Source organism: Cucurbita maxima, unplaced genomic scaffold, assembly GCF_002738345.1.
Source record: "Cucurbita maxima cultivar Rimu unplaced genomic scaffold, Cmax_1.0 Cma_Scf00019, whole genome shotgun sequence".
In the NCBI taxonomy this organism is placed as follows: Eukaryota; Viridiplantae; Streptophyta; class Magnoliopsida; order Cucurbitales; family Cucurbitaceae; genus Cucurbita; species Cucurbita maxima.
In genome coordinates this window covers 1,807,949-1,815,019 of record NW_019272035.1, presented here as the reverse complement: position 1 = coordinate 1,815,019, position 7,071 = coordinate 1,807,949, and the positions used below count along the sequence as shown (strand labels likewise).

Genomic DNA, 7,071 nt, shown 5'->3' with positions numbered 1-7,071 from the left:
AAAAAAAAAAAAAAACATGTTTTTCATGTTTGGTGAGTGATTGAAGCTCACTCATAGCCCAAGAGGATTTACGAAAAAAAAAAAAAAAAACAAAAAAAAACAAACAATCCTACAATATTATAAATTTGAAATATATATATATATAAAGATCGAAGTTCATCGCTAGTAGATATTGTCTTATTTGTACTTCCTCTACAAAATTTTGGGAGATGTTTCCACACTTTTATAAAAACGGTTTCGTTTCTTCTCCAATCGTATATATTATATTATATTATATTGACTAACCCTCAATAATTTGGCTCACCCACATTTTGAATGGACAGGCGTATAATTTAACTTTTCATTTATGTTTGAACAACAATAATTTAGCTCACCTACGTGTAGAATTATTTTGTGAACTTTTGGTTCAATAATACGTAGGGTAAATGATTTGAACGTGGGACGTTTTCACACGTCTCTCCACATGTCTCGTGTCTTTTTTTATCATGAAATTATTACTTTCTTCTTTATGTTTTATATTACATATTCTTTTTGAAGAAGTAAAAACGTGTCTAAAATGATACCAGGAATAAATTTACTAAAATGGTAAAAAAAAAAAAAAATAATTTTTTTATATATGTTAAAATATTTATTAGATAAAATTGAAAGTTTTGTCTCTAAATTTTAAATTCTAATTCAATACATCACTATTATTATTTTTTTAAAAAAAATAAAAAACTAAATTCAAATCTTACCATTAATTTTGGTTGAAATTTGGGAAAGTAAAAATGTTTAAACCAATTTGGTTGTTGGTGGATATTTACTTTATTTTATGACTCTATGGATGGCAATTATTTCATTGAAAATTATCGAATAATAATAGGATGCATATTTAAAGAAACGCGAATTTTATGCTTTTTATGAGACCTAAAATTATATCTATAGTTTTTAAAATTTTATTCTGCGGAGTTCAAATGCAATGTATTTCTCTACACAGTTTATGTGTATACACGTGGATTCATTTGAATACTCTATTTTCATAAATCTAAGACTTGTATATAGGCTTACGCACTCTCGTACAACAGAACCACAAAGACGAATAAGATACGATATCATTCTTATAGGTATGCATTCGTAAAAATACATGAGAAGAATAAATTCATGCTCAATGTATATATAACATGCATGTGTCGTGCATAATTTTTTTCTTTTATGAATGTATGGATCTATTTAATAAAATTACCAAAAAAACAAAACAAAAAAAAGAGTACGAGAATAAACTCAGTTGTCTAAATAAATTGAATATCATAGGTGAAAGTCAATTTCCGTTGAGTAGAACATAAGAACATTCAATTAGGATAAGTTTAGGAAAACCAAGTAAATAAACTTACTCTTTGAATGCCTACCGGTTAGGTTAAGTTAGGTTAAGTGCAACTATTTGATACATGAATAATACGTACTATGTGACCATATTTGTATATTATTATTTTTGTTATGATATCTTAATGAACAATGTGGTAGCATGTATATGACTGCAATATTGATATTGCTATATATGATAACCCTAAATAAAGTAAAATGAATCCTAAAGAATTTATCATCTCACTACCATAATTTTTAATTGGGGACCTCATGAATACTGTATGTCATATAAATTACTTTTCGAACATGTTATGTACAAGCGTATACACCATAATATTATTTGTATTCCTTTTCTTTTTTCTTAGTTTTTGATAACATGAGCGTGTTCTAGCCCAAAGTCAGGCCTAGCAAGTTTGTTTACGAGCCCACTTAGTGGGTTCATATGCATGTGTGAACCATATCTAGAAAATTACCATATATCCAACTCTACCAAGAAGAGAGAGTAGAGTCTAAAGAACAGTCATGAAAATTAAGTCTCACTAGTCATAATACAGATTGTAAATGGACACACTTCTCGACCCTAACACTAGGGTCATTTACTGAGTATTTTTAAATACTCATCCCACGTTTAAACACTTCTCTAGGTAAAGGAAAGGTAGTAATTTTCATTGTTAAGTCTTTCTTAGTCATGTTATCTTCATAATCACTCTCATTCAGATGTGATCTCAATTCCTTTATATATCTCTTTTTTTTTCGAGTGTCATATTTACATTTTCATAATACTATGATAAGAGATTATATATTTAGAAAGAAGATAGGTGAGAATAATATCTACGTATTTTGATTTACTTGGACTTACAAACACGACTCTCCACAATGGTATGATATTGTCCACTTTGAGCATAAGCTCTCATGGCTTTGCTTTGGGCTTCCCCAAAAGGCCTCATAGCAATGGAGTTTACATGTGACTAAATGACAAGATCAGATCGAATAAATATTAAGTATAATATAGATATTAAGTTTGAGATCTCACATCGATTGTAGAGGAGAACGAAACATTCTTTATAAGGGTGTGAAAACTTCTCTTCCCCTCAACGGAGAGTTCAAAGAAGACAATATCTACCATCAGTGGGCTTGGACCTTTATAAATGGTATCAGAACCAGACAGTGAGTGATGTGCCAGCGTGGAGGCTGAGCCACGAAGGGGGTGTACATAAGACGGTGGATTGGAGGATCCCACATCGATTGAGGAAGGAAACAAGTTCTAATGAGAAGGCTGGACTTCAGAAAGGGATAGATTGTGAGATCCTACATCTATTAGGGCTCTCTGTAGAATTTTGTTAGTTCGATGAGTTTTATAAGAAATAATTAAATTAATTATCATTCCAAATATTCTAATTGAAATAAAAGAAGAAAAAAAAAAAGTGATGCAATGAACAGTGAAAGATGCAAATAGAGGACATGTTTGGGCAATTTTTCTTTTTGATCTCTAAAAGAATCTTGACACACAGCTTGAAGATCAGAAATCACCAACTTTTTTGTGCTATAAATACCATACCAATTTCACCTTCTTTCAAGTTATTGCAAACAGAGAAACAAAAGAGAGAATGTTTGGGCTTGGGAAGAACCTTATAGGGGATGCCCTTAAAACCACCGGGGATGTTCTTAGAACTACCGGGGACGTTGCTGGGTCGGTCGTAAATGCTGGAGGGAACATCATCGACCGTGCCACTGACATCGGTCGGATCAGGAAGAAGAAGATTAAAGGGAAGGTGATTTTGATGAGAAGCAATGTTTTGGACTTCACTGAGCTTCACTCCAGTGTTCTTGATGGTGTCACTGAGCTGTTGGGCAGTGGAATTGTGCTGGAACTCGTGAGTGCAACTCAAGTTGATCGCTATTGTAAGTATTCCTTTGAATTATTTTATGGGCATTGTTATTGCTTTGTTGGGGTTTGATGAGTGTTGTTATTGAATAGCTAACGATCCGCGAGGGAAAGTTGGGCGGCGTGCTTATTTGGAGAGGTGGCTGACCTCACTGCCGCCGTTATTTGCTGGCGAGTCAGTGTTCCAAATCAACTTTGAATGGGAAGAAGAGTTTGGATATCCAGGAGCTTTCTATATATAAGAAATGGGCATACAAGTGAGTTCTTTCTTAAGTCACTCACTTTCGATTGCAACTCATGGGTTTACCCTCAACGACGATACAATAAAGATCGCATTTTCTTTGTCAATAAGGTAATTAATTAGCGTCTTCTTTTTCTATTTTTTCTCGACCTGAAGTGATTTGCCAATAAGGAAATTAATTAGTGTCTTCTTTTTCTATTTTTTCTCGACCCGAAGTGAGACAACATTTGAATCAAAGTAATTTTGAAGATATGAAATCATGGTTAAGAAAGTTTAAAAGAATATATAGTTTACTACTTTGCTTCATCATAATAAGAACTCCAAAATTAAACAATATCAATTAACCTATTTCTTACCCTTCTTTTCTATCAATCTCTTATCTCGTGTTTCTTCTGGCAGACGTATCTTTCGAGTGAGACACCGGCCCCACTTTGCAAATATCGAGAGGAAGAGTTATTGAATCTTAGAGGAAACGGTACGGGAGAGCGTCAAGAATGGGACAGAATCTATGACTATGATGTCTACAACGACATTGCTGATCCCGACGGTGGTGGTAAACTTGTTGGTCCGATTCTTGGTGGGAGTGAATATCCTTATCCTCGTAGAGGAAGAACGGGAAGACGATGATCAAGAAAGGTTTGAATATTTTGGATTTTAAATATTAGGGATTATATTGTTATTCATAGAATAATAGTGTTTGGCAATGAGTTTTGCAGATCCCAATTATGAGAGCCGATTGCAATCAGTGGTAGGGTTAAATATTTATGTGCGAAGAGATGAAAACTTTGGACACTTAAAGATGGCAGATTTTCTTGCGTATGCATTGAAGGCACTTTCTTCAAACATCAAACCAGGGCTTCAAACTATTGTTGATCGAACTCCGGGAGAAATTGACAACTCCAAACAAGTACATGGTCTCTATGATGGAGGATTTCCCATTCCATTTAATGTCTTTAGAGATCTCACTAATGGACTCACACCGCCCATGTTCAAAGGACGGATGGTGAAAGATTTCTTAGATATCCAGTTCCTCGTATTGTCAAAGGTATAAACGTATATTTGTTTTAACCCGTTGAACTAATGTTCGAGTGACTTGACTATATATCGAACACTAACATGTTTTTTAACAAACTCGTGATAGATGATAAATCTGTGTGGAGAACTGATGAGGAATTTGTCAGAGAAATTTTAGCAGAAGTCAACCCTATATGCATTAGTCGTGTTTTAAGTAATTCTTTTTGCATATATTTACTTCTTTTTTTATTTTTCTTTTCAGTGTTCATTTATATTTTCTTTACCTCGCAGCAATTTCCACCGTTGAGCAAGCTTGACCCTTCTGCTTGTGAAAATCAAGATAGCACATTTGTATGGTCTGAATGGACTGAGCGTCAATGAGGTAAATGATGAGTTCTTTAAATTTAAAAGAAAAAAGTTGAACGAGCTAATGAAAGATTGATTTGGTTTATCGATAGGAAATCGAGCCAAATAAGCTTTACATATTGGATCACCACGATGCGTTGATGCATATCTAAGAAAGATAAATTCAACATATACAAAGACTTATGCCACAAGAACACTCTTGTTTTTACAAGATGATGGGACTTTGAAGCCATTGGTTATTGAGTTGAGCTTGCCACACCCTCAAGGAGATAGACATGGTGCCATTAGCAAGCTGTACTATCCAGCTGAAGGAGGAGTTGAAAGCTCAATTTGGCAATTGGCCAAAGCTTATGTACCTGTAAACGACTGCCCTTCCACTCTTCGCAGACTCCGATGAAAGTTGGGTACCATCAGCTTATTTTTCATTGGTATAAACCTCATAAAACTCGAGAGTTATCGATATCAATTTTTCATATTTATTCTTTAATTTTACATTCGATGTTTCAAAATTATTATAGGTTGCACATGTTAGTTTATTTAATCTTGTATCAGAATTTTAGTATTTGTGGATAGTTAGTTGTTGCTAGGTTATTAACAGTTATTTTTTATTTTTCTTCTACATATGTACAGTGCAGCAAGTGTGGGAGATGACAATGAAGTTGGTTTTGCTTATTTTTTCTAAATGTTGTCTCTTTCTTGTTTGAGTGTGTCTAACATTTGATATCAAAGTCAGGTTACATGTCAAAGATCATGTCGTTGAAGTCTGCAACAAAGGAAGGTCTTGTATCACTTCAATACCCGACGTTATCGAGAATCAACTACTCAGCATGGGCTATGAAGATGAAGGTCTATTTGCGTGTTCAAGGGGTGTGGGACGCAATCGAATCAACTGAGTCTTTGGATCGTCTTGATGAAAGGAAGGATCAAATGGCCTTAGCAGCTATCTATCAAGCAATCCTTGAGGAGATGTTTTTGCTAGCGGAGAAAGAGACACCAAAAGAAGCATGGCAGACATTAAAAACTATTAATGTCGGTGTTGAACGTGTACAGGAGGCAAAGATCCAAACTCTGAAGATTGAGTTTGAAATTATGAATATGAAGGAGTCCAAGACTATTGATGATTATGCAGCAAGGTTGACAGAAGTTGTTGATAAAATACGTACTTTTGGAGACAAGTTTGAAGAGGCATACTTGGTGAAAAAATTTCTCTGCTCAGTACCTCCTAAGTTTCTTCATATCGCCTCAGCAATAGAGCAATTTGTCGATTTAAAGGTGATGACCATGGAGGAAGTCATCGGTCGTCTTAAAGCATACGAGGAACGGATCGGTGGCAACAAAGAGAATATTGAGCATGTCTTATTGACTCAAGGAGAATGGAGAGCAAAAGAACGTAGCGACAATGGAGGCCATAGCCGAGGGCGAGGTCGCAGTGGTCGCTGGAGAGGGAGAGGTCATGGACGTGGAAACGACCCGTTTCATCAAGAGAAGAAGGCTGACAAGAGCAAGGTAAGATGCTACAATTGTCAAGACCTAGGCCACTATGCCTCAGAATGTCGGAAGGTGTAGTGTTATAATTGTCAAAAGATTGGCCATTATGCATCCGACTGTAAATCGAAGAAATGGGAGGATCAGGCGCACTTGGCTGAGACGCAAAGTGCTGAGGTTGAGCCAGCCTTACTTACAGCACAAGTTTGTGAAGTCCGAACTCTCGGTTCACTAGAGTTGACGGAGATGGCTCCTTATGAAGAGAAGGTTGTCCCGAAAGAAATTGAGAAGAAAAGCAACATTTAGTTCCTAGATACGGGAGCCAGCAATCATATGATTGGTTGTCGAAGTTGGTTCTCAGAATTGAATGAGTCAGTGACCGACACGGTGAAGTTCGGAGATGGATCACTTGTAGAGATAAAAGGACGTGGAGGTGTGAAGATTGAATCGGAGAAAAAAACATAGAAGCGAGAAGAGAAGAAGAGCGATGGCGAGAAAATCGTTAGCGCTGTGAAGTTTGAATCCGAGAAGAAGAGCGATGGCGTTGTGGCGGAGGTCCAGAATGTGGCAACGGAGGTAGCAAAAGCAAAGGAGATAAAAGAGGACTGTGACAGCGAGAAGAAGGAGAAGGAGGACGGAAACAATGGCGGTGCTATTGAAAAACAGGTCGCCGGAGAAACAAAAGCAGAGAAGGAGGAGGCCATTGTTTCCGGCAGTGCAATTGAAATAGCACAGGTAA

The 7,071-nt window shown here is 35.9% G+C and overlaps 1 pseudogene; it reads left to right on the top strand.

The window, feature by feature from the left end:
* The first annotated feature begins 2,911 nt into the window (after window positions 1-2,911).
* On the top strand, window positions 2,912-5,740 carry LOC111493495 (annotated as a pseudogene).
* The last annotated feature ends 1,331 nt before the right edge of the window (window positions 5,741-7,071 follow it).